Here is a 16,092-nt window from a genome sequence, read left to right as displayed (position 1 = left end):
CGAACGTATTTTGCGGAGACGCGTTCTCTTGGAATTCTCATACTACAACTAAACTGCAACGACACAGACGACAATGTCAAACTTGAAAGAAGGTATATTTCATACATAGAACCAGTGAGTCACGATAAAAAGGTTATTTGTTATCACAGATGTTGAAAGTCTAAAAAAGGAAGCCGATTTAACTATACTTGTATTGGCGATATGAGTAAATTTCACTCAGTTGACTACACACTCTATGTACCAATGGGTCATTTCAAGGATAGTTAGCTATATCTAAAACTCATTCATAAATCTAAGGTTTGCTTACTCTGATATCAGAATAAATAAAAGAGTTTGAAATACAAACATACCATCCCTTGCAAAACATTGCGATCAAAATACAGAGTATTACATAAGCATTGATACAAATTCTCGTTATGATGTGGAGCCGTGTGTGTTCCCCATAGAATATAATACAATATACTAGAATTTGGATCACATAGCGGTAAGTGATCACTGAAACACCGAAGCTTGCCATTGATATGAGCTATACATGTACGAATGAGAACGCATCTATTATAAAATCGACGCTCAATTTTGCTAAAACATAATATGTTATGAAGCCATTAGCTGCTGATACTGACTAGCTGCTGCTGACTACGGTGTGTGTTGATTTGCGCAAATGCGAAATAATACTTAAGTTTACCTGTAGATCTTCGATGCTTTCTGGTGTTACTAAACGCTGTACTATAGGTTTATATTGACCTTTAAAGCTAATCACCATCTTAATCATAGCTTATTTAAATCAATATTGGCCAATCAGCGCCCCGATACAGAATTTTCACCTCCCAAAGTCCAAATTGCTGCCTATGATGAACACGTGAGTATTACTAGCATGTCAATGCTGAAAACGTCGCAATCTACATCGCATCACGGACACTGATTTGTTTTGTATATAATTGTCACCGTGACGTCACTGGACTTAGCATAGTCTTGCGACATTTATATGCAGATCACGTGATCCCGTCCCCACCATGTTCAGCTGTATCTTTAAGGAAACGCCTCGTAGTGTCAACAATTTAATATGCAAGTTTTATGAAAATGACCGAAACACAGCTCAGAAGGTCAACGAAATATTAATTTATAGCATGTTTCACATTGAAAATAAGGGTGTGCGACCATATACGCGGGACAAATTTGCAGGTCATGCTAGTCGCACCCAGAATGCCCTCCCCAAATGGATACTACTTTTGGTTACTTCCACCACTCCCAGAAAACCATCATCAAATAAAATAACCTCAACTCAACCTTGGTTAAAATACTTCAAGGCGTTCGCCAAGATGACCTCTTGTCAACTCTTCGCTAAAAAACAATTTGTATATCCACTACACCATTCTACACCATTGCCTACCCATAACATGGTCCCAAAATATGGCCATATTAATTGCGTTATAGGTTCGTTGGTGGGCCATTTGAAAGTAGATTTGAAATAAATAAATAAAAAGGCAATTATTGTTCCATATCTTTACATCGTGTTTGTTTTTCGTGTCACGTATCCAACTGTCGAACCGTAACAAATCATGCTAACTTCCCTCGTTTTCAGATGGTGCACCCATACCATTAAACATACAGTAAAGTCTGTCTAGGTGACCATATTCGGGGGTTAAACCTTTCTAAGTAAACATATTCGGGGCAGTCCAAACGCAATTTTTACGCAAATTTACTAACAGGTTTGTCAAATGTAGCCGCCAATCAAGACCAAAATGAATCATCTAACTTTCATAAAAACACCACTCATCTATAAATGCTAATTTATTTACAAAGCGCTGGTCGTCGCGCAGCGCGTGTTCAATTTTCATGAAAACAATGTACAGTATTTTACACGCGTTGTATACGTCGCAATGAGTCCCACATCGGACAGGACGCGGCGCGACGACCACCGCCCTTTAAGTATATTGGATGGTCCTATCCACAGGTTTGACTGTATTAAAATGAATGAGAAAGGCGACTTAAGGCCCCCTAATTCTAACACTCCCCCAATGTAATTGTATATGCCCCTCCATATAACTGTATGTGTACAGAGACGGGTCTATACAATTTATATAGGGTCAAACAAATGCCAAATTCCCTAACCTCCCCAGAGATTTCATATGACACACTCCTTAACTAAAACATGAAACCTCCCCGTCAGTCTATATTTATTTCCCTTCACTGTCAAAATAAACAAAAAAAAATAGCAATAAAATTAACACAGTGAAGATATATAATGCACATTGAGGTTGCCCCCACAAGTTATTAAACATCAGAAAGTTGTCGGCCCCTCTCTTTGTATGGGAAACGCCTTTCAAAATAGTGAACGGCGTTTCCTAACTTTTACGATTGCTTAAACAGAGAGAGTGGCCGACAATATCCAGATGTTTGATAAAAGTCGTATTTAACTTTAAGTTACAAGCGACTGCTGTCAGTGAGTCACGTGCCCTTTGATCCCGAAAATGATTGAATCTCATAGTCCATGTGCGTCATTCAGAATACGATGGCACAGAAACAGCTGTAACCTAATCAAGGGTATTTCTGAGTCACATTGAACTTGCATCCAATATCATTCGACAATTTAATACAATGTTTCATAATAGTTAAACAGAGGTGGTCGTCCCGTCAGGTCGTGTTCAATATGGGACTCATAGCGAGGTATACAACGGTGGCGGATCTAGGGGGGTTCCCCCCGTTGAAAAAAATTATTCAATTTGTTTTTGTATAATATAAAAAAATCATTAACTTAGTCTGGCGATTTTAAAGTCCTGTATCCGCCCTGTACAACTCGTGTAAAATACAATGTGCTTGCTTCACGAATTGTGAACACGCCTTCATAAATCCTTTTGATCTTTAACATTTCCCCGCCATAATCCCATAACTGTTGTAACATTTTCGCATTTTTTTTTTTGTTATATATTTTGTTGTTTTGGAAATGCTCTATTCTATTTTGTAAAAGATGAAGAAAGTTGCCTTTCAAAATTGTCCAGTGCTGTACGAATAATTGAGAATTAATGATACTATTCAGCTTGTTGTACATCGTGGTTGTCATGGCAATTGATGCACACCCCAAATAATGCCACTCTCGAGGATACAACATATTTTGTTTTTGTACGTGATGGACGATTTCGACATATAAATACATGTACTTCTATTTCGCCCGTTTTTGTTACTGAATTTGGATTTCTGTAGCATTCAAAGGAAGGAATTTCTAGTTTAAGGGGGCTCATACGTATAGACTCTTAGAAAGCAACAAACCCACCATCTGTAGTGCACGGGTTTCTAGTTATTGTGTCTGTGCTGTTTGAGGTGTCTGTGCGTTCTGACGCTAAAGAGAAGAACAAACTGAGTGGCTCCTTGAGCGCTTGACATGTTTCACTTGGTGGCAACGTGAGTGGGATATGTATTTACCGCTATGCATTGTGGGATATTTGTTTGCCAGCCGTCTAGTAGGAGTGAGCTCTCGTACTACCCGAACTAAAGCTATCATTAACCGTGTCATGCACTTGTACTTAAAGTGCGATAGTCGTAGATATATGGGTCTCAAATAAACAAAGATGGCGACTTTGGCTACTGGCGACTACTACAGATCAACGAGTACAAACTGAGACGTTACCAAGCTTTAATTAGATATTTTTTCAGGTCATTGGAAGGTATCTAAGGAATCACCGGCGGTAATTAGTTCAAGTCGCGCCCAGGTCAAACCTCATACTTGTGATTTCCATTAGAAGAGCTCATTTGATTGTGGGGAAAATCAATGTTTATCAACACAAATGACACACATGCGCAGCGTGACGACCACCGCCCTTTAAATAAACCAAAATATCTCAGATTATCTCTGACCTGTGACATATCACTGACGCCTATAACGACTCGTCTACACGCCATTCAACATTTTATATTACAGACAAATAAATAATAATAACGTACAAAACAATTCCACACATAATAAAATTCGATTAAACTCAGTAATCAATTAAAGTTGATATCAAAATATCAAAAATAATTATGTATTCATTTATCCATCAATAACATCGTATAGCCCCATTCAAAAGAAAACATGGCGGATATAAAAAAAAATGAAATTACAAAAATATTTACAACTACCAACCGTATATCATAATCGTATTATGAGGTCAACATTCAAGTATATTCAACAGATTTGTGAAAAACTGAGGCAACCTGTCCTATAAATGACGGGTTATAAAATCGACGTTCTGTCGGGAGCATACTTTATAATAACGTAGCACCCAGAGTACTCGTCCGGTTCCTCAAAAATATTGCGCATGTCATATCTATATATATATATTCCAATGTAGCTTCGTAATTTAAGTTGTAAAATAAATTAATTTAAAATAAACGGTGTGTCTATCGATTATACACTCACGGGTGCGATTATCTATATCATCGGCACTGAGGCATATCTTCGGCTTCAACGCACAGTGGCAGTATTCTCACCACGGTTTTTTAGAGGCAGTATAGCCTGTCGAATGTTTGATGATGTTCTGTCCCAGAGAGCGTTCTGCACGTTAATTCTCCGAAGTCCACTAACTAAAGACGCATACAATTACACCGAGTACAAGGGAATACTTAGTGTATGTATGTTGCACACCTTCACCGTGAGCCACTCCCATATTACAAAGGTCAAAATTACAACAGCTTGTACATTCCATGATATCTAGAAAAAAATAAAATTGTGAAATATAAATATTCTTTTTATATTTATAATCCTCATGTTATACTACGAGGTTACGTTTGTGGATAAACTCCCGAAAAAAATTATATTTTGAAAAAAAGCAGGAAATTATTAATGCAATGGCAATGTGTTGTGGGTAGTCTTTGAAATAATGAACACATCGCACACGATGCATATTCGGGTCATCAGAATGCTACTTTTAGTGATCTGAGTTCAGCCGGAAACACGTGGAGCAAACTGGTACCATTTACGTCACAGGGAGAAATCTCAAACAGTTATAGATTAAGTGAATAAAAAAGAATTTGAATCTGCTTATATTATTCTTCCATAGTATGTGTTGAATTAAGGTAATCATGATGTAAAAGTATCGTTTAATCACAATTGCGTTTGCTCAAATAAAATAAAACGCGCATGCGCATTAAATTAACAATACAAGGAGCGCATTCGTGTTGCGCAATCTTGATTTGATTTGATGTTCAGATCAAACCGTTATATTATGGCGATTGAGACAGTTTATGTAACTTACTCTAGTATATACCAACTATACCAACTTGCATCAATATAGGACGTTATCCACTAGTCTTAATAAGGTCCTCGGGTATTAAGAACAGATATTCACATTTCTGTGATTTTTACATATGATCACGGAACAACTTTTCGCGTAAAAACGGATAAAAATGTATGAAAATAGCAATGTTTGAGACATTTAACATTGGTTTCTATAAGTGAACAGATCTCATCATTTTATTGGGTGATATGTAGTGGGAAAATAGTATATTGTTATAAAATGGATAATTTCGATTGCAATCAAGTATTAGGAAATATTAGGGAATAATATTATTTATTTTCCGTGAAATATTGCTTTTTACGTGGATTATTCAAATTGTTTTGCATTTTGTCACGCGATTTTGTCTAAAACCATGATTTATACCGAGTGAAAACACTCGGAAGTCTGTAGCATATATCCAAATTTAAAATTAAGCAGCACTTTTAAAGCAAAATATTTATTTTAATAGGTCACAAGGAGGTGAACGTCGCGCAGTTCATGTTCGATTTTATTGTAAACTAACAATGCATTTTACATGGGTATCGCTATGGGTGCGGACTGTTAAATAAATTCTTAAACTTACTCGCGTTGTAGTCCATAAGACAATGATCATGACAGAGCGCTGCTTGCGTACATCCTCTCACAAAATAACCTATAGTGTTATTCGTCGTTGTGGCATATCTAACCTAAGATGATAAAGTGGAATTATGTTATAATGAGACGTTCAATTACATTTCAATGTACGCCAAACACTACGTTAAGCGACTTTCCGTTCGCTTTTCTTTTTATTGGGGAAAATCATATTTATTAAAGTTATTGTTCATACACTCATACATGCGGTTTTCGAACACACTACATATTTTGTAATTTTATTCAGCTGCTTTCAAGTCATAATTCAAGACAAATAAATACAAAAATATAGAGAATATAACAAATGTTCACGTGTAATCAGTAATTATGCAACTTAATATTGGTGTGTATATTGTATTTCTGAGTTCATTTGTCAAAATCAGTAGTTTTCAGTAGTTGTCAAAAAAACGGAAAAGTATTTATCGTCGTGTTGCATTTTTCCTCTGATTCAGAAACACAATTTTACAATGTCGTTGGTGTGCTGAAAAAGAGAATGAGACTGAAAACCTTTAAACATAGTTTTTCACAACGACAAGGATTGTTTATATAGGATTGACTTCAAGGAGGATACCCCCACCCCCACCCCCGTCACATTACCATCATTCAATCTTGCCTCCAATGTATGAGACGTGTCTTCTAGGTTGTTCGTGTCTGAAATCGAGTGTATCTCGTATGCGCTAAGATTAAAGGGCAGTGGTAGTCGCGCAGCGCGCGTTAGAATTTCAAGTAAACGAACAATGTATTTTACACGCGTTGTATACGTCGCTATGGCGACTACCGCCCTTTAATGTACATAACTACAATGGGATGCGTTGTCATCTTCTCATGGAATTTGTAAAATGGTTTCTAGACAATGGATTAAATGTCTTACATAACACGTTCCTTCATTCTCCGGACATGGCGTCTGTCTCCATGATGTGTAGTTAGTCCGGCAACTGACGTCATTGACGTAGTCTTGGCAACGGAAACATGTCAGTGATCCGACCACTCCACACCCTATTGAAAATGAAATGGATTCGGATGTGGAAAATAGCTAAACAAGCAAGATCGGGCTGGGTTGTAATTTGTTGAAAATCTTCAGTGTATTGTATTTTAACAGATAAAACTAGAAATTGTGTTTTGTTTTGAATTTTAACAGATAAAACTAGAAATTGTGTTTTGTTTTGAATTTTAACAGATAAAACTATAAATTGTGTTATGTTTTGAATTTTAACAGATAAAACTAGAAATTGTGTTATGTTTTGAATTTTAACAGTTAAAACTAGAAATTGTGTTATGTTTTGAATTTTAACAGTTAAAACTAGAAATTGTGTAATGTTTTGAATTTTAACAGATAAAACTAGAAATTGTGCTATGTTTTGAATTTTAACAGATAAAACTAGAAATTGTGTTATGTTTTGAATTGTAACAGATAAAACTAGAAATTGTGTTATGTTTTGAATGTTAACAGTTAAAACTAGAAATTGTGTTATGTTTTGAATTTTAACAGTTAAAACTAGAAATTATGTTATGTTTTGAATTTTAACAGTTAAAACTAGAAATTGTGTTATGTTTTCAATTTTAACAGATAAACTAGAAATTGTGTTATGTTTTGTATTTTAACCGAGAAAACTAGAAATTGTGTTATGTTTTGAATTTTAACAGATAAAACTAGAAATTGTGTTATGTTTTGTATTTTAACAGTTAAAACTAGAAATTGTGTTATGTTTTGTATTTTAACAGATAAAACTAGAAATTGTGTTATGTTTTGAATTTTAACAGATAAAACTAGAAATTGTGTTATGTTTTGAATTTTAACAGATAAAACTAGAAATTGTGTTATGTTTTGAATTTTAACAGTTAAAACTAGAAATTGTGTTATGTTTTGAATTTTAACAGATAAACTAGAAATTGTGTTATGTTTTGTATTTTAACCGAGAAAACTAGAAATTGTGTTATGTTTTGAATTTTAACAGTTAAAACTAGAAATTATGTTATGTTTTGAATTTTAACAGTTAAAACTAGAAATTGTGTTATGTTTTCAATTTTAACAGATAAACTAGAAATTGTGTTATGTTTTGTATTTTAACCGAGAAAACTAGAAATTGTGTTATGTTTTGAATTTTAACAGATAAAACTAGAAATTGTGTTATGTTTTGAATTTTAACAGATAAAACTAGAAATTGTGTTATGTTTTGTATTTTAACAGATAAAACTAGAAATTGTGTTATGTTTTGAATTTTAACAGATAAAACTAGAAATTGTGTTATGTTTTGAATTTTAACAGTTAAAACTAGAAATTGTGTTATGTTTTGAATTTTAACAGATAAAACTAGAAATTGTGTTATGTTTTGAATTTTAACAGTTAAAACTAGAAATTGTGTTATGTTTTGAATTTAACAGTTAAAACTAGAAATTGTGTTATGTTTTGAATTTTAACAGATAAAACTAGAAATTGTGTTATGTTTTGAATTTTAACAGTTAAAACTAGAAATTGTGTTATGTTTTGAATTTTAACAGTTAAAACTAGAAATTGTGTTATGTTTTGAATTTTAACAGATAAAACTAGAAATTGTGTTATGTTTTGAATTTTAACAGTTAAAACTAGAAATTGTGTTATGTTTTGTATTTTAACAGATAAAACTAGAAATTGTGTTATGTTTTGAATTTTAACAGATAAAACTAGAAATTGTGTTATGTTTTGAATTTTAACAGTTAAAACTAGAAATTGTGTTATGTTTTGAATTTTAACAGATAAAACTAGAAATTGTGTTATGTTTTGAATTTTAACAGTTAAAACTAGAAATTGTGTTATGTTTTGAATTTTAACAGTTAAAACTAGAAATTGTGTTATGTTTTGTATTTTAATAGATAAAACTAGAAATTGTGTTATGTTTTGTATTTTAACAGATAAAACTAGAAATTGTGTTATGTTTTGAATTTTAACAGATAAAACTAGAAATTGTGTTATGTTTTGAATTTTAACAGATAAAACTAGAAATTGTGTTATGTTTTGAATTTTAACAGTTAAAACTAGAAATTGTGTTATGTTTTGAATTTTAACAGATAAAACTAGAAATTGTGTTATGTTTTGAATTTTAACAGTTAAAACTAGAAATTGTGTTATGTTTTCAATTTTAACAGATAAACTAGAAATTGTGTTATGTTTTGTATTTTAACCGAGAAAACTAGAAATTGTGTTATGTTTTGAATTTTAACAGATAAAACTAGAAATTGTGTTATGTTTTGTATTTTAACAGATAAAACTAGAAATTGTGTTATGTTTTGAATTTTAACAGATAAAACTAGAAATTGTGTTATGTTTTGAATTTTAACAGTTAAAACTAGAAATTGTGTTATGTTTTGAATTTTAACAGATAAAACTAGAAATTGTGCTATGTTTTGAATTTTAACAGATAAAACTAGAAATTGTGTTATGTTTTGAATTGTAACAGATAAAACTAGAAATTGTGTTATGTTTTGAATTTTAACAGATAAAACTAGAAATTGTGTTATGTTTTGAATTTTAACAGATAAAACTAGAAATTGTGTTATGTTTTGAATTTTAACAGATAAAACTAGAAATTGTGTTATGTTTTGAATTTTAACAGATAAAACTAGAAATTGTGTTATGTTTTGAATTTTAACAGTTAAAACTAGAAATTGTGTTATGTTTTGAATTTTAACAGATAAAACTAGAAATTGTGTTATGTTTTGAATTTTAACAGTTAAAACTAGAAATTGTGTTATGTTTTGAATTTTAACAGATAAAACTAGAAATTGTGTTATGTTTTGAATTTTAACAGATAAAACTAGAAATTGTGTTATGTTTTGAATTTTAACAGATAAAACTAGAAATTGTGTTATGTTTTGAATTTTAACAGTTAAAACTAGAAATTGTGTTATGTTTTGAATTTTAACAGTTAAAACTAGAAAAAGTGTTATGTTCTGTATTTTAACAGTTAAAACTAGAAATTGTGTTATGTTTTGAATTTTAACAGTTAAAACTAGAAATTGTGTTATGTTTTGAATTTTAACAGATAAAACTAGAAATTGTGTTATGTTTTGAATTTTAACAGTTAAAACTAGAAATTGTGTTATGTTTTCAATTTTAACAGATAAACTAGAAATTGTGTTATGTTTTGTATTTTAACCGAGAAAACTAGAAATTGTGTTATGTTTTGAATTTTAACAGATAAAACTAGAAATTGTGTTATGTTTTGTATTTTAACAGATAAAACTAGAAATTGTGTTATGTTTTGAATTTTAACAGATAAAACTAGAAATTGTGTTATGTTTTGAATTTTAACAGTTAAAACTAGAAATTGTGTTATGTTTTGAATTTTAACAGATAAAACTAGAAATTGTGCTATGTTTTGAATTTTAACAGATAAAACTAGAAATTGTGTTATGTTTTGAATTGTAACAGATAAAACTAGAAATTGTGTTATGTTTTGAATTTTAACAGATAAAACTAGAAATTGTGTTATGTTTTGAATTTTAACAGATAAAACTAGAAATTGTGTTATGTTTTGAATTTTAACAGATAAAACTAGAAATTGTGTTATGTTTTGAATTTTAACAGATAAAACTAGAAATTGTGTTATGTTTTGAATTTTAACAGTTAAAACTAGAAATTGTGTTATGTTTTGAATTTTAACAGATAAAACTAGAAATTGTGTTATGTTTTGAATTTTAACAGTTAAAACTAGAAATTGTGTTATGTTTTCAATTTTAACAGATAAACTAGAAATTGTGTTATGTTTTGTATTTTAACCGAGAAAACTAGAAATTGTGTTATGTTTTGAATTTTAACAAATAAAACTAGAAATTGTGTTATGTTTTGTATTTTAACAGTTAAAACTAGAAATTGTGTTATGTTTTGTATTTTAACAGATAAAACTAGAAATTGTGTTATGTTTTGAATTTTAACAGATAAAACTAGAAATTGTGTTATGTTTTGAATTTTAACAGATAAAACTAGAAATTGTGTTATGTTTTGAATTTTAACAGATAAAACTAGAAATTGTGTTATGTTTTGTATTTTAACAGATAAAACTAGAAATTTTGTTATGTTTTGAATTTTAACAGATAAAACTAGAAATTGTGTTATGTTTTGAATTTTAACAGATAAAACTAGAAATTGTGTTATGTTTTGAATTTTAACAGATAAAACTAGAAATTGTGTTATGTTTTGAATTTTAACAGTTAAAACTAGAAATTGTGTTATGTTTTGAATTTTAACAGATAAAACTAGAAATTGTGTTATGTTTTGAATTTTAACAGTTAAAACTAGAAATTGTGTTATGTTTTCAATTTTAACAGATAAACTAGAAATTGTGTTATGTTTTGTATTTTAACCGAGAAAACTAGAAATTGTGTTATGTTTTGAATTTTAACAGATAAAACTAGAAATTGTGTTATGTTTTGTATTTTAACAGTTAAAACTAGAAATTGTGTTATGTTTTGTATTTTAACAGATAAAACTAGAAATTGTGTTATGTTTTGAATTTTAACAGATAAAACTAGAAATTGTGTTATGTTTTGAATTTTAACAGATAAAACTAGAAATTGTGTTATGTTTTGAATTTTAACAGATAAAACTAGAAATTGTGTTATGTTTTGTATTTTAACAGATAAAACTAGAAATTTTGTTATGTTTTGAATTTTAACAGATAAAACTAGAAATTGTGTTATGTTTTGAATTTTAACAGATAAAACTAGAAATTGTGTTATGTTTTGAATTTTAACAGATAAAACTAGAAATTGTGTTATGTTTTGAATTTTAACAGTTAAAACTAGAAATTGTGTTATGTTTTGAATTTTAACAGTTAAAACTAGAAAAAGTGTTATGTTCTGTATTTTAACAGTTAAAACTAGAAATTGTGTTATGTTTTGAATTTTAACAGATAAAACTAGAAAAAGTGTTATGTTCTGTATTTTAACAGTTAAAACTAGAAATTGTGTTATGTTTTGAATTTTAACAGATAAAACTAGAAATTGTGTTATGTTCTGTATTTTAACAGATAAAACTAGAAATTGTGTTATGTTTTGAATTTTAACAGATAAAACTAGAAATTGTGTTATGTTCTGTATTTTAACAGTTAAAACTGGAAATTGTGTTATGTTTTGAATTTTAACAGTTAAAACTAGAAATTGTGTTATGTTTTGAATTTTAACAGTTAAAACTAGAAAAAGTGTTATGTTCTGTATTTTAACAGTTAAAACTAGAAATTGTGTTATGTTTTGAATTTTAACAGATAAAACTAGAAATTGTGTTATGTTTTGAATTTTAACAGATAAAACTAGAAAAAGTGTTATGTTCTGTATTTTAACAGTTAAAACTAGAAATTGTGTTATGTTTTGAATTTTAACAGATAAAACTAGAAATTGTGTTATGTTCTGTATTTTAACAGATAAAACTAGAAATTGTGTTATGTTTTGAATTTTAACAGATAAAACTAGAAATTGTGTTATGTTTTGAATTTTAACAGATAAAACTAGAAATTGTGTTATGTTTTGAATTTTAACAGATAAAACTAGAAATTGTGTTATGTTTTGAATTTTAACAGATAAAACTAGAAATTGTGTTATGTTTTGAATTTTAACAGATAAAACTAGAAATTTTGTCATGTTTTGAATTTTAACAGATAAAACTAGAAATTGTGTTATGTTTTGAATTTTAACAGATAAAACTAGAAATTGTGTTATGTTTTGAATTTTAACAGATAAAACTAGAAATTGTGTTATGTTTTGAATTTTAACAGATAAAACTAGAAATTGTGTTATGTTTTGAATTTTAACAGTTAAAACTAGAAATTGTGTTATGTTTTGAATTTTAACAGTTAAAACTAGAAAAAGTGTTATGTTCTGTATTTTAACAGTTAAAACTAGAAATTGTGTTATGTTTTGAATTTTAACAGATAAAACTAGAAAAAGTGTTATGTTCTGTATTTTAACAGTTAAAACTAGAAATTGTGTTATGTTTTGAATTTTAACAGATAAAACTAGAAATTGTGTTATGTTCTGTATTTTAACAGATAAAACTAGAAATTGTGTTATGTTTTGAATTTTAACAGATAAAACTAGAAATTGTGTTATGTTCTGTATTTTAACAGATAAAACTAGAAATTGTGTTTTGTTTTGAATTTTAACAGATAAAACTAGAAAAAGTGTTATGTTCTGTATTTTAACAGTTAAAACTAGAAATTGTGTTATGTTTTGAATTTTAACAGATAAACTAGAAATTGTGTTATGTTTTGTATTTTAACAGATAAAACTAGAAATTTTGTTATGTTTTGAATTTTAACAGATAAAACTAGAAATTGTGTTATGTTTTGAATTTTAACAGATAAAACTAGAAATTGTGTTATGTTTTGAATTTTAACAGATAAAACTAGAAAAAGTGTTATGTTCTGTATTTTAACAGTTAAAACTAGAAATTGTGTTGCTGTTTTTTGTAAATATCGTATAAAAAATATTGAGTGTTCAATCGAATGTCTATGACCCCATGTCACTTGACTCAATACAACCAAAAAATTAATTAAGTATTAATAATAGTCTTTTTTGAAGTGGTATTCTAAGAATGGACATATATCTAAGTACAATAAAGCATGGTTGTCTTTCCATGTCAAAAAAAGTATATAATTGATAACAGTGTTGAACAAAGCTTTTCATGCTTGAAACTCACAAATATTATTTGAACAATAGTTACGTAAGATTTGAGGCACCCAATGAACGCACCACTATTGTTGTACCTAAATATGAAAGTGGAGTATGACAACTACACAAGCAATTCACTGGAATATCGTTCTCACGATCAGTTCTTAACTAACTCTCTACCGATTACTCGGAGGTTACGAATATATACAAGAATTAATTGAATGCGTTTTTTTTTAATTTGACAGATTATATTAAAATGACAATATCATGATTCTGCTCAATATTTGAAGCGCGGTAGTTGTCGCGCTGCGCATGTTCGACATTTGTGTTGATAAACATTGATTTTCCCACAATACAATGCGCTCTTCAAATGGAAATCACAAGTATGAGGTTTGACCTGGGCGCGACTTGAACTGATTACCGCCGGTGACTCCTTCGATACCTTCCAATCACAAGAAAATTACCTAATTAAAGCTTTGAAACGTGTCAGTTCGTACTTGTTGATCTGCGCAACAGTCAAAGTCGCCATCTTTGTTTATATGAGACCCATATATCTCGCACATGCGCAGCGCGACGACTACCGCGCTTTAAAGATTTGTCGCTTGATCTGTCAGTGATGTTAAATTTTACATTATGATGTTTTCCGCGAACTCCTGTAAAGAAACCCGTTTTTCTATTAAGCTAAGAAGTAGCGAGAAGGGGTGTTGTTCGTTTAACTTTTTTGCGTGTCTGGTATTGACAGTTACTATGGTAACACATGGAAGAATATAAGTGAAATCAATATAGTGGCCACGTTGCAAAGTTGAAAAGAAAGACTTGTGATCAGCTGTGCGTGTCATGTCAATGAAACATAAAAGAGCGAAGATGTGAGCACCGAATATCTTTAACGGTCGTGTTTTTGTTGTTTTTTTAGACAGACGAACAATAAAGTAATGATTTATTTATATTGCAACATTCGACGTTTTCGCGAGAGATAGCAATGTAGCGTGCACTTATTACAGTGCTAAACGACAGAAACCTGAATATGTTATAAATGTTGTATAAATATATTCTTTTTCATAAATCAAATGACTGTTTCGACATATAAAATCAATAGTCACCGAAAAGTGACAGGTCGTCAGAATGAGGCTCATCCTCTCAGGATGACAGCGTATTTCCGCCCAGTCCCTCAGTAAGTTGTCATCTTGTGTCGTAATTCCTGCAGTAAATGCTTTATTGTAAATGAAGCTCGAAGAAAACAAATCGATGGTTACGGCTATTGCGTATTGACAACAGATAAACAATTCAAACCGCACTGTAAAACTACTAGTATTTAGTGCATTTTACTAATGCGGGGTCATATTTTTCTGCGGGTTTTTCCGCAAGTTACAATAATAAAATATTGATACACGTGTGAAAAATACCCAAAGGTGTGCTTTGTTTGAACTACTATTTTTCGCGGTGCCTTAAAATGTGTAACCGTTTTGATTCATAGGTGGTGTGTCGTATGTAATCTGGCCTTTTTCACAGCATGGACGCACCGCGTCACCTGTGAAAATATCTTCCGTATCCCGCGGAAGTCAAAACGAGATCACCGGGTTCTGTCACAAATTATGCTGTAAGGTGAACGGTCAGTTGCGGCGATGCGAAATCGAACACGCTTTGAACTGTTGTACAGTACGCAGGTCGATCACACCATGATTTTACCTCCATGATCACACGGATACAAATCGAAAACTGAATAAATAGTGTCGATAAACAGACTTATAAGGATGACAGCTTTATACACTATAAATAGTCTTACCCCAAAACAGGAAGAAAAGTTGAGGCAATATGTTAGTGTTCATTCCACTTGGTAGAAGTCACTGTGTTGATACTGTGTTGAGTCACCGTCATACTGAACGGAGGTCGATTGATCAATTAGTAATGTATTAATTCTGGGCAACTTTATGATTCTACAAGGTAAGACAGACCTCAAAATGTCGATACGCACATACAGAGCCACAGCGTAGAAGAAATTATTTCCAATGTTTCTGAAAACGATCCTCCCGAAAGACCAATTTGTATTAAGAATGAAATGTTTCAGACATGATATACAAGGCTTCGGTTTGATTCCCTCCCATAGAAGTCGAACGAACGTCCCCCTTTCTGCATTGGATTTGGTGAACTATAAATACCAATCTGGTCAGTCATAAAAACATTTGACGCTTGGAGACGTAAACGGATTGCTTTTATTGATACTGCCATCTTACGGCGATAATAGATCAACCGATATTGACAACGTGTGAGTGAGGCTGTTGTTGGAGGCATTTAACTGATAAGGGGAACATATATACCATAAACACTCCACGAACACAAAAAGAGGAATACCTCTCGCGAACGACGGGTATGCCTTTCATCTACGGTTATCTGTGATTCTGTGTATAAAATATACTGTGGTGTTTCTCATAACCAATACCAGTGTCATATTATATGAATGACTTTTATGCGATAGTATAATTTATTTCCCATATATACCGATTGTATATAGTTGTAAATGTTGAAATGAAAAATATCCTCGACATATTTACTTCAGAATGGCTGAAGGGTT

The sequence above is a fragment of the Saccoglossus kowalevskii genome, chromosome 14 (genome assembly GCF_978046115.1).
Source record: "Saccoglossus kowalevskii chromosome 14, keSacKowa6.1, whole genome shotgun sequence".
NCBI lineage: Eukaryota > Metazoa > Hemichordata > Enteropneusta > Harrimaniidae > Saccoglossus > Saccoglossus kowalevskii.
The sequence above is the reverse complement of the archived record's forward strand: the minus strand, read 5'-3'. Positions refer to the sequence as shown.